The sequence below is a fragment of the Macrobrachium nipponense genome, chromosome 25 (assembly GCF_015104395.2).
Source record: "Macrobrachium nipponense isolate FS-2020 chromosome 25, ASM1510439v2, whole genome shotgun sequence".
Classification (NCBI taxonomy): domain Eukaryota; kingdom Metazoa; phylum Arthropoda; class Malacostraca; order Decapoda; family Palaemonidae; genus Macrobrachium; species Macrobrachium nipponense.
In genome coordinates, this window is record NC_087214.1 from 41,672,758 (window position 1) to 41,690,158 (window position 17,401).

General features: G+C 41.6%; 1 pseudogene; it reads right to left on the reverse strand.

Moving 5' to 3' along the window:
- Nucleotides 1–17,401, reverse strand: part of LOC135199059 (major facilitator superfamily domain-containing protein 12-like) — a 55,985-nt pseudogene that overhangs the window by 12,279 nt on the left and 26,305 nt on the right.

Genomic DNA, 17,401 nt, shown 5'->3' on the forward strand with positions numbered 1-17,401 from the left:
ACTGAACCTGAGATCTGAGCCTCGAAGTGTATGAGAGACAGGTGAATCGCTGCTAATTCTTTCATATTGATGTGCCAGGACACCTGTTCTCCCCTCCAGGTGCCTGACACTTCTCTCGTCCCTAGAGTGGCTCCCCACCCCGCATCTGAGGCGTCGGAATACAACCACTAAAGCCGAGGGTTCGGAACGTGAAGGGATCCTCCTTCGTTGATCCTGCACGGATTAATCCACCAACGCAGGTCCTCCTTTATTTCCTTCGTGATCTGGAAGGAATCGGACAGATTTTGAGATTTCTGATCCCAACGTTCTCTTAGATAGAACTGTAACGGCCTTAGGTGAAGCCTTCCTAGAGAAATGAACTGTTCCAACGAGGAAAGGGTCCCCAGAAGACTCATCCATTCCCTCGCGGAACATTGTTTCTTTCTCTAGGAAGGTTGCTACTTTTTCCAAGCAGCGGTTCTGTCTTTCCTGTGATGGAAACACATGAAAACCCGAGAATCCATCCGAATCCCCAGATAAACAATGTTCTGCTGGGGAATCATCTGGGATTTCTCGAGGTTTACCAACAGTCCCAAGGACTGTGTTAACTCCAGTGTCAGTTTTAAGTCCTCCAGACATCTGACTCGCGACTGTGCTCGTATCAGCCAGTCGTCTAGATACAAGGATATTCGAATCCCTTCGAGGTGGAGCCAGTGAGCCACATTTTTCATTAGTCCCGTGAATACTTGGGGGGCTGTTGATAGTCCGAAGCATAGGGCCCGAAATTGAAATACTCTTCCTTGAGCCATAAATCTGAGGTATTTCCTGGAAGACGGGTGTATTGGTACGTGGAAATAAGCATCCTGCAGGTCCAGGGATACCATCCAGTCCCTGGACGCAGGCTGCTAACACCGAGGCTGTCGTCTCCATTGTGAACTTCCTCTTTGCTACGAACACGTCAGGGCGCTCACGTCCAGAACTGGCCTCCAACCTCCTGAGCTCTTCGGAACCAAGAACAGGCGATTGTAAAACCCCTGGGAAGAGAGATCTTTTACTTCCTCTATGGCTTGCCTTGTAAAGCATCTGCTCCACGAGATGTAGAAGGGCTTGTTTCTTGACAGATTCCTTGTAGTTTGCTGTTAACTCCCTTGGAGTTGTAGTTAAGGGAGGTTTTTCCCTGAAGGGGATTAAATATCCTTTCTTTAGGATGGATAGGGACCAGGCATCGGCACCTCTCTGTGCCCAAGGTTCGTAAAAGTCTAGAAGCCTGGCACCCACTTTTGTCTGGAGGACCACACTCACTGGTCTTGACGAACGGCCTTCGAGAAGACCTTCCTCTCTTCTCGGTCGTCTACTTCTAAGAGAAGATCTTGGTGCAGACCTTCCGAAGGGCTGCTGGAAGGGAACTTCTCCTTTTTCGCAACCTGAACAGCAGGTTTTAGCCTCTTAGCTGATTGGGCCAGCAGGTCCTGTGTGGCCTTTTCTGAAAGAGTCTTTGAAATGTCCCTCACTATGTCCTGAGGAAAAAGAACTAGAGAGGGGCGCGTATAAAAGGGAGGATCTCTGCAGAGGAGAAACAGATTTCGTTAAGAAGGAGCTAAACACTGCCCTCTTCTTCAATATACAGGATCCAAAAAGGGATGCCACTTCATTGGAGCCATCCATAACCGCCTTGTCTAGGCAGGTTAAAACACTGCCCAACTCTTCCATGGTAACGAAGTCTGGTTCTTGAGACTTCTTGGCTAAAGCTCCCAAAGCCCAGTCCATAAAGTTAAAGACTTCGAGAGTCTTGAAGAGGCCCTTGATGAGATGATCCACCTCACATTCCCAAGAGGCTTTTGCAGAGTGTAGAGAGCGTCTTCTAGACGCATCTACAAGAGCGGAAAAATCCGCGATCAGAGGTACGAAGGGAGACCCAGGCCCATTGGCTCCTTGGTGTCGTACCACATACCTGGTTTCCCTGTCAGCTTAGAGGGAGGACAAGAAAATACTGTCTTCCCAGCTACCTTCTTAGATCTGAGCCAGCTCTCGAGACTCTTCAGAGACTTTCTCATCGAAAGAGTAGGGGTCATCTTAACGAAGGAGGAGGCCTTCGACATTTTCGTACTGGATAATAATGATCCCGGAGAAGGGGGATCGACTGGCGTAGCGAGTCTCCAAACACCTGCAGCAAAAGAGAAGCAAGTCTCTTATAGTCCGAAACTCCTGCATCTTTGGATATCTCTTCATCCGAAAACTTCTTCCAAAAGCGATGCAGGAGAAGAGGGCTTTTCCTTTACAGGAGACCGATCCGTCGAAAGAAGCCTTTTCCTTTCGTCCTTACTCCTATCCTCCTTCCTGCACGAGTCCTGGAGTTTCCCTATACTTGGGCTTCTGCTCTGCTCCTTGCATCTGCTAGGAGAGGCGCTTGCGTCCTGAATCAGGCGCCTGTGAGGCGAAGAGCGCCTGCTAGGCGAAAGGAGAACATCCTGTTCCTGGCGCCAAGAAGGAGAAGCTCTTGCGTCCTGGTGAGCGCGCCTGGGGCCAAGAAGGCGAGGCGCTTGCGTCCTGGTGAGGCTGCCTGGTTCCAAGAAGGAGAAGGCATTTGCGTCCTGATGAGGACGCCTAGAAGGCGAAATGCGCCTGCGAGGAGAAAGGAGAACCCTTTGTTCCCGTCGTCCATGAGGGAGACGTTTGCGTCCTGGTGACTGCGTCTAGCAGGCGAATAACTCCTTTTCCCTTTGCGTCCATCGGAGAGGCGCTAGAATCTCTCCTATCCCTCCTGGGAGGTGAAGAAAAAAAACTTGTCTAAGTCTCGGCGCCTATTCGGCGAAACTCTTGCGTCCTTCGGAAAAATGTCTAGAGGACGAACCGAAGAACGCTCCTTCCTTCTTGCGGAGCTCTGAATAGAGAGGGGCTCTCTTCTCTCCCGAGCTCTTAGTCGCACGAATTCTCTCACGAGAAATCCGCGAATCAGGCTCTTGATGCTTGCCATGAGAGGCAAAAAATCGTTCTCTAACCAAACTCCTGGGAGAACTCTTGCTCGTAGGGAGTTTTCCGATTCCTGTCCATATGCGACTGAAGGAGGTCTCGCTGGGGACGAAAACCTTTCAGGCGAGGAGCGTCTGCTAAGCCAGGACGCTTACTCTCTGATGCTCTCCTAACAGAACTCTTGATGGGAAGAGAAATGTCTTTCTTGCCTAGAAGAGCCTTCAGAAAGAACTCCCACTAAGGCAGACAACTGCTGTTGGAGTCCTACCAAGACTTCTTCGTCTTGTGTGATAAGTCTTCCGGAGAAGAGTCAGGAGATCTCATAGCTCTCTTCTTACGAGCAGGCGAATACTCCGGAAAAGGCTCAGGACTGGAACGCAACGCTTCGCTTGCTGGCATCTTCCAGGATCTCTTAAGAGACGCACTTAGCGGAAGAACTCCATCCTCTTCTGGGAGACGAAGAGTCTGAGTCGAAAAGCACTTCCTGAGGACGCTTTTGCAATAGCTGTCCTTGGCAGCCTGGGAAGCGGCTACAGGATCTGCCGAAGGGACGCCTGACCGTTGGGAATACTCTACATCCCCCTTGCGGCTTTCGACATTCCTCCTCCCTTGGTCATGGGAGTCTGAAAGAGGTCTAGGCCTAGAGCATGCACAAATCTGCACACTCACTGCGCTTACCTGTCTCCTTCATTGCTTGCAGTTGCGATTTCAAGCTGATTATTGAGGCTCTCATTGCAGCCATTTCCGTAGACGCATCTACAGGTTCGCTGCTGGGGGAAGGGGCTGAAAACCAAAAAACTATGAGCAGGTGAATTACTAGAAAAGTTAGGAGCTACTTCCTGTTCATTAGAGCAGGATCTACTTGAGCTTCTGATGGAAGCCCTCCTAACTCTATCTTTCTCAAGTTTCCTTACATAAGAAGCCAAGGTCTTCCATTCCACTTCCGTTAAGCTCATCCATTCCATTCCAACTAGGTTGTTTAGTCACATAACATCATTCCCCCTACATTTTTTACAGACTGTGTGAGGATCCACCGATGCTTTCGGTAGCCTCACCTTACACTCCTCTTTCGCACACCCCACCCTAAATACAGGTGCCACGTCAGACATTTTAAAGAGAATCCAAATCAAAATCCAAAAAACGGTCCACGATAAGCGTATGCCAAAACCAAAGATCAAAGTACATCACCAAAAGACAGATAGATAATCCTCGGCCAACGAGAAAAGAATTCCAATGCAGGAGGTACCAACAACGATGTTGTTGCTACCGGCGACAGAAAAATTCTGGTTAGAAAACGGGAATGGTTCCTATTCCCGCCACCCAGCGGCGGGAGTGGGCTGGTCACCTGACCTACCTGTCGCGTGTGCCGCGAGTTTTGAATTCTGTCGGGACGTCAGAGACTATAGCTAAGTTTATATCTGCCGGGAAAGTTGCATGTACAAAAATGGGTAATTATGAAAGTCAATTTCAATTTTATTCAAAGATGCCGGAGGCAGTAGTTAAACTTTCGGCGTATAACCCGAAGAGTTTCTCAAGGGTAAAGTTATATATTCGAATTCTGGATTCTGAATATTCCTTGGTAGGGGCCGCAACATTTTGTCTGGGATTTCAGACACCCTCTTAGGCGGAGGTAGGTGATAGACTGAAGCAGGAGGGCGAGTCCATCTGCTTATGTACTGGCAGTTGCAGCTGACGGCAGCAACTTACTTTTAACAAAATATGTTTAAAAGAGGGTTTACAGTGGTAGCTTGACCTACAAGTTTAATTCGTTTCATGGCCGAGCTCGTAGCTTAATTTGCTCGCACATCAAATCAATTTTCCCCAATGAAAATACTTTAAAAAATGCTCTTAATCCGTTCTAACACTCAAAATTCCACCCCATCTTTTTATGTTAGTAAATTAAATAAGGAAAATACATTTCTAAATAACAAATATTGTATAAAAATATATAGAAAGAGTATGCAAAGATATAATAAGGTTTTATACAGTGTTACAGGTAAGTGTTCAAGTTACGACAATTCCTCTTATAATAATCCGATTTTACGAGAGAGACCAAATTACAATAGCCTAACTTTATCTCATCTTCTATAAAATATGTTCAAAAACAAATGAGAATAATGAATGTGTTGTTTTAACGTTATACTCATTGCGTAAATGTGTGCAGCCATGAACAACCGAACGAGAAACCACTTTTTTTTGCCAAGTACAACTGAATTGGGTACCTGCAACATCCGTTTGGCTTGTATTTCAACCACTGTACGATAGTAAACAAATACCGTAGTTTTGTTATAAAAAATGACGTTTTGATGAATAGGACCGAGATATTTTTACGTAATAACTTTATTCGCTATAGATCAAAGATCAACAAGGAAATATAGTACTGTTAAATTTAAACCAAGTTGTAGCTGAAGCTGAGAAAACTGTTCAAGCTGCTAATGACTATTATCGTGCATCAGCAACAAGGATAAAACTCCCGTAAATTTATGCCATCAAACACAACACTGTAAATGAACTGAGAGAAAATAATTCTAATCAAACTACTGGCTTGAAAGAACACATTTTACTGTTGTTTTCACGCCGATAAAAGATAAATAATGTAAAGCTCGTATTATGATGGAACAATGTGAAAATAGCGAATGGAATTACAATTTCTTTTCTCAATAAACTTCATCACAATGATATGTATTCAAGTCATATTTCTACTTAAAACCACATTGAATAATAAAAAAAATGACCTTGTCTCATATAAGTCAAGTATCTAGATATTCGTTTAAACTAACTAGAAGCAAGAAATTTTGCTCAGAATTTATTTAAATATGGCAAAACAAACTTGTATTTGCCATCAGCTGATTTCCAAACCAAAACATTGACAGAGCTCTATGTTTGTAGTATTTTATGATACAATAATATGAGACTAGTATTACATGCAATAGTAATTGGATACAGCAAAGTAATGTGTAAGTTTTTTAAAATATTCATGGAAAATATGCATATTTACTCTTTCTTCATTGCTTATCTTAATTTTCGTCACTACGCCATTTCAAGCTTGTACTTCAATTACTTGTTAGTGTAACAAAGCAGAAAATCAACAGTGACGACTCGTACCTCGGAAAAACTTGACATTAATTCAAGGTACCACTGTACTTCCAGCATATTATTATTATTATTATTATTATTATTATTATTATTATTATTATTATTATTATTATTAGTTATTCAAAGAAACCTCATAATCACATGAGTTAATAAAATAAAAATGGAAAAGTAAATCCACAGTAATATGTCTGATCTGTTATTCAAAATACAAAGCAGAGAGCTTTCGAAGACCTGCACGGTCCTCCTTGTCAATCTGAATACAATTACTGACTGTTAGTAATTATTATTATTATTATTAGTGATTATTATTATTATTTTATTAGCAAACCATCTACATGCCAAGAACTCCAATAAACATACCAACCCTTTGCAGAATACAAACATACATTAGTAAAGAATAAATAGAGAAATATATATTATATATATATATATATATATATTTTTTATATATATATATATATATATAATAATATAATTAATATATAATATATATATATATATATATAATATATAATATATAATATATAATATATATATATAATATATATATATATAATATAACCCATATGAATTTAGACATTACATGATTACCTTGTGGAGACGTTTGATTCTCACTGCCAATTGTACTATTCACAGGTGAAATGTCATCGTCTGATCGTCCTGGGACTACCACAATTTGACCTGCGTCACCAGAATTTCAATGCTGCTCTCGTCTACTGGAAAGAGATAACGTCAGTTTACACGATTAGAAATGTAAAAAGCCCAGGTATTATAACCCAGTAAAATTCATGACTGAGAAATACAAGGCGCTTTCAAACTCCAAAAATATTTGCACAGGTACTATAATCCAGTAAGATTCATTGCATGGAAAACATATTGGGTTTTCAAGGTCCAAAAATATTTGTGCAGGTAATTTATCCCGGTAAGACTTGTTATAGAGAAATATATTGGACTTTCAAGCTCTAAAAATATCTGCGCGTGTATTATAACCTGATAAGATTCATTGGAGAATTCTACGTATTGGGCTTTCGTGCCCCAAAAATCATTTACGTACTTTTATTTATCCTGTCCTGCAGTGTAATGGTACTTAACTTAGAAGTGTAGTACTAAACAAACTTCACCTAACACCTAATCAGACACAATGAATGATCATCCAACTTTACTATTTTAGCTTCAAGCTTGTAGGCTAAACAACTTTCAGCTAACAGTTAAACAGATGCAATAATGATTACATGCATGAAGCTTAAGTCACATTCTACCTACCTAGCACAGATTAGCAGATCCACTGTGGGTCTTGATACCAAACCAGTTTAATCTTCTTAAAGTCAATATTTATTAACTAACCAATATGACTGAATGTAAGAATAAATTTAAGAAAAATTGTGTAAGAATAAGTTTAAGAAAATCAGTCATATTTCAAGAAAGAAAGGGAAAGTGGAAGGTGCAGGTTTATGAATATACAAATTGAATCAAAGTACACTTAACAGATCCACAAAACACTTCTCCATTCTTAATCAACACCTTAATTTGCATAGCAAATCAAGTAGAATAAAAAAAAATAGTAAACTGAAATATACTAAGGCACACAGAAAAGATCATTCTGATATATGTTGTCAAGGATACACATGTAAGGCTGAGCTAATCTTTTCATTTTAGTAGGTCATGATACAGGACATAGCTTGGAATGGAACTGAGAGTAAAGAAGGTTTTCAAAGTGTAACAGGAGGAAAACCTCACAGTTGAGCTATGAAACAATTGTTGGGACAGGCCTGGAGTAAAATGGAAGAAAGAGAATGGGAACTGAAGTACAATAAAAGGAATGAGAGGGGTTGCAGCTAGGGGCTGAGAAATGCTGATGCAAAGAACCTAAAAGCAAAGCCTGGACTGCACTGACAGCGCTACCCCCTTGATAACTTTTGAAAATTCACAAGGACACTGGGATGACAATGTAGAATTGCAACATAGACAATATTATATTAAGACTATTCAGCAATTAAAAAACATTCTACATGAAAACTATACAGGGAAATTCTATCATTGAAAGTCTTAATTAAACAAAAAACCTTTAACTACAAACCTCTGGATAATATTAAAAACACAGTCCAGTTAAGTAATGTCAGCTTTGTATGCTTAATGAGTTCTTGCAGAACCATGCTGGAAACTTACCAGGAACTTACACAAAATACTTCCCTTAGATCATCCTTTAGGAACACCACATTCTACCAAGTCTTTCATATTCAACCGCATCATTTCCTTACAATATGTGACTAGTAAGTATGTAATAAATATTCAGACTATTTTTTATATACTAATACTACTAAGTTCGCAAGCTGTACTATCATTTGGAAGAGTTAAATGTATAATGACGTTACAGTAATGCATAATGGCTGTTTATAAATGATAATTATGTACTGTTGTTTACAAACTGTTTAGCTTATGTTTACTGTATTTAGCATCTGCCTTACTATCTTATTCCAGTTCTGTGAACCTGGGAGACAACATTGTAGAATCATTATTCAGGAATAAATAGCTGATGTTGTTCTCCAGTATTTTCTTTTAACCAGAGATTAGGAATTGGAACTGGATAAAATTTAGGCCAAAAGCCAAGTGCTGGACCTGTGAGGTCATTCAGTGCTGAAAATAATATTAAAACAAATGTTTGGCGAGGGTGGAAAGTAGGATTGAAGAAAGAGAAAGAGGTACACTGATGGCACTACCAACCTTTTGGTTACCCAGATTAGTATGTTAAAAATATATGAAAACATATACAGCTCAGACAAACTAACCTGATGCTACAAAACCAGAATCTGGAGATTTATAAAGCCTCATGGCCAGCAAGCAAAAAATCCAGTTCAAATACACAGAGAATTGTAATGCTGAAGGGGACTGTTCTTAGATACAGTTAAGGAAAGCCACACTTAACACAAACACACATTAAAAAATGGGTTATTCCACTTGAAAAGCAATTTGAAATCTATAAGTAAGGTTAGTAAATAAATGAACTTAAACTGGCAGCTGCTTTCATGAATATAACAAAAAACAATCAGCACTTCATTTTGCAAAGGTGTTATTAGAAGGTCCACTATGAATCAAAAGGTTTAAGTAGTTTGGTGCACGTTAAATTCAATAACAAGATTTAAAACGGGATGAAATCTACACACAAAAGAATCATTCAAGGGAATACTAACCTCTAAAAATTTACTTACGTGAAACCCTTCGATAGATAATCATAGTTTTCAGCTTCATGATATACTGGCATGACCAAAGTAATCCGAGGGAAAGACAGTGGTGTCATCTTCTAACAGAAGAGAGAAATATAAATGTTCTTGCATGAAAAGAACAGTACTGGCTAAATAAACTGCCTCTAACATGAAAAAATAAAAACACATGACAAAGATGTAATATTCAAAACTTTGAAATTAATTTTTATGCACTCCAGTTAATAATGTTAAGAAGACTATTTTGGATGTCTGGACAGAGAAGGAGAAAAGGATATCTATATGCAAGATTCCAAACTTGAAGAAAAGGCAGAAACAGGATGTGGGTAAATTGGGTGTCATCCAGGATAGCGATAGAAATATATTGTATGGGAATGAAGACATTTAAGAAGAGATGGCGATGAGAGTATTTTGAACAACTGTTAAATACTGAAAAATGGGGAGATAGGAGATGGGGGAAGCACAAAGGGTGGAGAGACCAGTGATGGAGATACAGGATACAGAAGTTAAGAGAGCATTAAGGAAAATGAGGAATGGTAAGGCACCAGGTTTATCGGAGTTCCAAACTGTAATGATCAAATTACTATATACAGAGGGGGAGAAATGGATGCTGGATTTATTAAAAGCTATATGTGAAGAGGAAGAAATGCCAAAGGACTGGGAGGAGGATCTAATGGTATATATATGCAAGCAGAAGGGAGATGTCATGGATTGTGGTAACTACAGGGGAACTAGTAAACTAACAGCATGGATAGAAAGTTTTTGTTTAGAAAGTTTTAGAGATTCTAAAGATCAGGAAACAGCAGTATGGATTCATGAGAGAAAGAGGTACGGTGATGCCATCTTCAGAGTACGACAGCTACAGGAAGAGAAGCTAGAGGGAAACCAGGAGCTCTACTGTGGATTTATAGATCTAGAGAAAGCATACGACAGAATCCTAAGAGAAGTGATGTTTTGTTGTTTGAGAAAAGGAAAATTCCAGAAAAGTTGGTTAGGCTGGTCGAGATGATATATAAAAGAACGAACACAAAAGTGATAACAGCAGTTGGGGAAACAGAAAATTTTGAAGTTAGTGTTGGATTACACCAGGGGTCAGCATTAAGCCTATTTTTGTTTGTGCTGTTCATGGATGTGTTGAGTGAAGAAATCAGGAATAAAGAGCTGTGGGAGTTGTTGTACGCCAATGATCTAGTGATTACTGCTGAAAAACTGGAGGGGACCTGACCTAGAAGAAGGGTTGGAAGTGGTTGGCAGGTGTCCTCTAGTGGCAGGAGTCTTTAGAGAGGTGTGGCTTAAAAGGTGAATGTGAATAAAACAGGTTTTGCTGAGCGGTAGGGAAGATAGAGACAGTAGAGTAATACAAGAAAGAAGAGGCTCGATTATAAAGCAGGCAGAAAAGTTTAAATACTTAGGATCTACTTTAAGCCAAGAGGGAGGATGTGAGACTGAGGTTGACAGCAGGATAAAAGCTGCATGGGGGAAGTGGAGAGAGGTAGCTGGAGTGGTATGTGATAAGAAAATGCCAATCAAGCTAAAAGCCAAGATATATAACACAGTGATAAGACCAGTGTTAATGTATGGAGCAGGAACAAGGGTTCTAAGAAGACATGACCAAAAACATGGGCTCCAAGAAGAAAAGAGGAAGTAAATCTTGAGAGAACAGAGATGAGAATAATGAGGTGGATTATAGGAATATCACTGCTTGAGAGATTGGACAATGATGAAATAAGAAGAGCAGAGGTGATAAGAGAGTCACAATTGAAATGGTATGGGCATGTGTTGAGGATGGATGACGAGGAGGAAGTGAAGAGAGCTTGGGAAGAACATGTTAGAGGAAAAAAATTGAGAGGGAGACAGAGAATTAGATGGCGAGATAAAGCAAAGGAAGATATGGAGAGAAGAGGTTTGGTGGTGGATGATGCCTTTGATAGAAGGCAGTGGACAAGGCACATCAGGCAACCAACCCTTTAATGTAGGGATAATGGTGGAAAAGAAGAATATATATCTTAGTTTCCATCAACATCAATCTATATTTGATTTCCAAATCTCATTCAGTCTACCCACTATCTGATTTGCCTTACTCTGCCTTAAACTGATTTTCAGTAAATAATACCAGATATTTATCATTAAACACCCAGATATTTATCATTAAGCACACAAGGACATGACAAGCAAAAATCCACATTACAGTCATTGTCCTTCAACTTCCACTGCATTTGAAAGGGAAACTAAAAACCTACAGGGTTTCACCAGGTACTTACTTGTATGAAGATTACCGATCTTAAACGGTAGTAATGTAAGTAGGGCAATAATACACAGCACAGCTGCACCACCACAATAGTAGAACAAAACGTCACGGAAGTAACCTGCGCATTTCGGGCAACAGTTACTGAAATGAAACAAAATTAACATGAGCCAGATAATGATCTGCAAATCCTTCTTTAATGGAATCATCATTTGATTCGCATCATATCTAAGCCTGTGTATGAGATTAATTTTTTCAAAGCCCAGTTTCCTTGTACTAACTAAGAATCCCACATCTGTCAATTTATAACTTGGCTTAAAAATACTTTTTATATATACAGACGTTCTCCAGTTATCGGCGGCCTCGGTTATCAGCGATCCAGTTTTATGGGGATTGTCTAGCGCTGATAACAAAGGTGCCATTAACCGGTTATTGGCAATTTTTGCTCATAATCAAGCCATCGGAACAGAACCTCCCCCCGACCCCCCCATAACCAGGGACTGCCTGTATTCATATTTTTTTTTTTTTTTTTTTTTTTTTTTTTTTTTTTTTTTTTTTTTTTATAAATATTCTAGTTATCATAAAAACAAACCACTACCTTTAGGTTTTTTCATTTTGAATAGCCTTATATACTAAGAGAGAGATCTCTCAAGTGAGATATTACCCTGATATCTCTCGCATAGGCAGGATACAGCATTCTCTTTCAAACTGATACATTGATGAACTTACAAGAGACGTATTATTGAACCCTGGAGGGTGGTGCTGCTTATAGTGTGCCTCGTTCCACACACTGCACATAGTACTAAAGGTTCTTCATAGCATCCTTTGTACTTCTCATCTGATGCCTTTGCTCTTTCTGTACCTACAGAGCTGTCATGTTTCTTAAACTAAACTTTGTTGCAATCCTCCAATTCTCTTGCAAGAACAAATCCTTCAACCAAGCCCTGTACAAGTCTAAAAGTGGATTCTATGACCTTGTCAAGATGTACTTCATAACAGACTGCAATACAAGATATAGACCAAAGACCAAGCCCTAAGACCTATGAGGTAATTCAACACTGCAAAGGAAACTGGAAGTAAAAATATTTTGAATGTGTAATAAGATGAAAACCTTGCAGCTGCACTGAGACAATTATTAGGAGAGGTTGGAAAGTAAGATAGAAAAAGATAATATGAAAGGAGGTACAATAAAAAGAAATAAAAGACATTGCAGCTAGGAGCCAGAGGGACAAAGAAAAGAAACAGTTCTACCCCCTATGGGCCATACTCAATAGTAAATAAATTTATAATTTTTTACTTCAAATTCACACAATGGATAAACCACTGCCATTACACAACCTAATGCCTAACTAGGAAGACCATGACTGAAAAACTGAGCACCTCCAGATTTGTATAACATCGCCAGTAAGATGAATGTGCACCTGAATCTGGATGCCATAATCTACCGTGTTTTTAAAAAGTTTCAATTTGGAATTATAAGGTATCACTACCATCTCCCATTCAAATCCCTGTAACAGATCTTAAAATATCTTCCCAGCTCAACCTGTAAACAGGGTTGCTGTTTTCAATGAGCCTGTTTCAGCTCTTTTTATCTTTGACAGCTCATTTTGTAATTGGTTTTGGTAGATGTTAATGAAACAGTTATTGCTTAACCCTGGCACTACATACTTTATGACATTAGCTTCCGATAAACTGTTAAGCTTAAAAGTGATGACAAATGACCAGTTTCCAGCATTTTTGTGTTTTTGCACAAAGTACCAAATATTTTTTATACACACAAACACATGGGACTTTAAACAAGGCAGTTCAGTAGTTAACTACCGGTCCGGTCATTGGTAGTCCCTCTGACCGGATGTAAACATTTCAATTTGCTTTCGGCCCAAGTAGCAGATTGAGTGGTGGCATGAGGTGGGCAGCTAGTGTAAAGGACCTCAGGTTTGTATAGTTAGGAAAAAGACAATTTACTTTAAAAAACTGTGATTTGTTCCTACACAATATACAAACCCTCCATCCTTTATGGAAGGATGACTCACTGATTGGTTGGTGGAATCCGAGTGATCTGTGATTTCCAGTGAACCAAACCAACTAAGGTTCAGCCTACCTGAGATTCCCTTCCTGGTCGTAAAAGCGAGGAAGGGAATCCAGCCACTGACCTTTGATCAGAGTTAAAGAACTGCAAGATCATAGTCAGTCTTCTGGGACTACTCATAAGGGGGAGGTTATGTCCCCTTTAAGAGGCAGCTAAAGTTTCCCGTTGGACGAGTGGACTTCGCGCTCGGCTACCAATCTGGTGGTCCGAGTTCGATTCTCGGCTCTGCCAACGCAAGATCAGAGGAATTTATTTCCGGTGATAGAAATTCATTTCTCGATGTAATGTGATTCGGATCCCACAATAAGCTGTAGGTCCCATTGCTAGGTAACCAATTGGTTCCTAGCCACATAAAAATATCTAATCCTTCGGGCCAGCCCTAGGAGCGCTGTTAATCAGCTCAGTGGTCTGGTAAAACTAAGATAAATATATTTAAGAGGCAGCTAAGAACGATTATGTCAGAGAAAATAAGGCAAATACAAGTTATGGGTTTGTCTTATGTCAAAGCCCCCTTCCCTGCCTTGTGAAGGAAAGGGGCAGATATTTGTTCTATTAACTGGTTTAAGAAAATAGATAGGTTACTCTTAACTGCATTGGCATATAACAGTCTACATACTCTCTACCAGAAGGGAAATAGTAGGATGAAAGGAGAGCCTGTCACTCCACAGTCACGCTCATTCATACCGTACAACGAGGCAAGATGCAACTCTGTCCTGCTAGAGGAGCTGGGTAAGCTACACAAATTGTTAAGCAGTCACCACCGGTCCCAAGGAAAAAGTGTCCAAGGACCTGTGGGCAATATCTTGAAAGTAGTCTGGCATGTCCAGACCCCGCCTGCAAAACCTGATGAATGAACAGGTTCTTAGAGAATGAGAGGGACAGGGCAATGCCCCTGACACTGACTAAGTGTACCGGTGTCATCGTCAGCAGCAGAGTACGCCTTCCTAATCATCTCACAAAGCAAGAAAGATAGTGTTCTTGGACACCTCTTTCTTGGAACCTCTGGTGCTAAAATGAAGAGTTGTTGACACTCAGGCAGGAGATGTCAAGTCCTCTTCAGGTCTTCAAGTAGCACCATAGTGCTCTAATGGGACAAAGTAACATCTTGTCTGGATCATCACCAACGAAATCACTCTGGGAGGAGATGGTGAAGGATTCAAATCTAGCGTCAGGGACTGATGGATTCTGAGCTTTCACTATGAAGTTCGGGACGAAATAGAGCGTAATCAAAAGAAAGACCATGTAGTTTGCCAACTCTCTTTGCTGATGCCAGGGCTAGCAGAAAGATGGTCTTAAGGGGCTTGTATGGGGGGACAAGTCAGGCTCTGCGACAAGAGAGTCACGCCCCATTCAGGAGGCCTGAGATCCCAAGGTGGGTAAGACCTCTTGAAGCTCCTTATGAGTAATGATATCTCAAAGGAGGACGAATTATCAATACCCTTCAGCTTCAAGACAGGGGCCAGTGCAGCCCTGTAGCTTTTTACAGCTGAGACAGAAAGGAGCTTCTCTTGGCGAAGGAAGACGAGGAAATCTGCGACCTGCTGAAGAGTGGCTCCGACTGGAGAGATACCCCATCTACGACACCAAAACCACAGAAGACAGCCCACTTTCCTTGGTATACTGCTGCAGAGGACTGTCTGAGATATCCTGCCATCTCTGTTACTGCTCCGTGAAAAAAAGCCTCTCGCTCGCAAGAGATGGTGGATAACCTTCAGTCATGAAAAGACAGGGACAACACTGCCTGGTGGTACCACTCGACTTGTGGCTGGCACAGCAGTTTCTGCCATGGGTAATCTATCTCGGTGCTTCAAAGGATACAGGATACCAAACAGCCTGAGGCCATTCAAGAGACCGGTCCTCCTGATAAACTTTCCCCTTAGGGAGAACCTCACCAGACCCCCTAGATCCTTCCTTAACAATGTAGGCGTATGTCTGGTGGGGTCCTAAAACCCTTCCAGTAACATAGGCCACTGATGCTGAATCCCGAGGAAAACACTCCAAAGGATTCCTACTATTCACCTTGCCCCTCCCAGTGTATCCTGAGGAAGTAGAGGGAATAGGAGAGGAGGATCGGAAGCTCTCATTCCTTCTTACAGCGGCGCTGTCAGAGGGAATGAGCCGCGTCCTTGTGTCAACCTGCAGTATCAAGGACTAGGGTATAGGAGAGCGTGATCGCCTCAGTGAGACGCTCTCCCGAGAACGCAGAGGTTCTCACCTTGCTGCAGCAGCGATGTGGCTAGCAGAGTCCGCTGGTAGCAGCGATATGGCTAGCAGCGTCATGGTTACCAGAACTATGTCGCTGGTAGCAGCAACGAGGCTAGCAGCCCGGCGAGAACATGCATCATCCTTGTGCTAGTAGAGCTGTATAGGGGACTTCCTCTTAGTTTCTCCAGATGCCTTGTCCTGTGGAACAGTGGCATAGACCCTGGTACCTGCAGAAGAGCCATGCTTGATCTTCACAGGTGGGCCTGAGCCATGGCTCGGTCCCTGCTCTTGCCACTGCCATGGCGGAGAGAAGACTTTCCGTCCTTGACTGTGGATGTATGCCCTCCCTTAGGCAGTTGTACATTGAGACATTCATGAACGAGACTCCGACACAGTCCCTGTCCCTCAAGACATGTCCTTGGGAGGAGAGGCTGGAAAACGAACCTTAGTTTGAGCTCCAGAGGCTCCCAAGACCCTGGTCCCTGGGGACAGCATCTCGGTTCCACTTACGAAGAAGTGGGAGAGCCAGCAAGAGAGCCAATTGCTTCCTCTCCAGAGGGAGGAGGCTGACCCTCAGAAGTCTCGAGGTAAGACTTCTTCAGTGGCGGAGAAGCTACCTTCCTCTTCTTAGGCCATGAAGCCTTCAAAGGGGTAGGTGAGGAGGTGGCAGACGACGACACCTTCTTCAATTTCTTCTTCTTTGCCTTTCTCTTCAACAGCTTCTGCGGAAGAGTTGTCAGGGGCCCCCAAAGGGTGGCAGACAACTTGGCAGGTCCAGGAGCTGGTGCAGAAGCAGGTTCAGGAACAGGGACAGGAGCAGGAGCATGCATGACAGCGGCAACAGCAGGTGGGTTCACCTCTGTCACCAACAGAGAAAAGAGATTAGTGGTACCCCTTTGAACAGGTAGCGGTGCCACCCCAAATCCAGGAGGAGGGGGCACTCCAGTCACAGGAGCTGTAGCGTATGATGGCAAATGTGGCCTAGTCCACTTCACCACGGTTGGAGACACATTGGTAAGATGGTGCGACCAGACCAGGTGAGGATGAGCATAGTAACTTAGTAACATCTCCATGCTAAAGCAGAGTCCAGCTAGCTTTGCAGCTAAGCCCCGCCTACTGATTACATCACAACCATTCCTGGAAGCTGATTGGTTGGAAATAGTTTTTAAAAGTTGGTTAATCTGTGGTTATCATCATCTTCATTTCTTTTGTAATGGTTGTTTTGCCTAGCTAAAATGCGTTGTGCTGATTATCAAAATGAAATGTTACATCATCCCCTGAAACAACATCATAATACACGTTTCCATAAAAGTTGTAAAAAAACAGGAAAATATGAATGAAGTCAGAAGTGTTACGCATCGCTGCAATCTCATGTTTCGTAAATCAGGTTCTCCTGAATATGAAGGTGACACTGGAAATGTCTGAGTTCAAATCGGTGCACCTGAATCACTGAACAATGTTAATTACCGTCTGATATTGTCAAGCGTGTTCGCCATTCTAAATTTAAACACAAAGACTTTCTCATTGTTATACAGAGGGTATTTCATATTGACTTGAGGAAATTTTACTACATTTTAAGTCTTAAAATCGACTTCATTG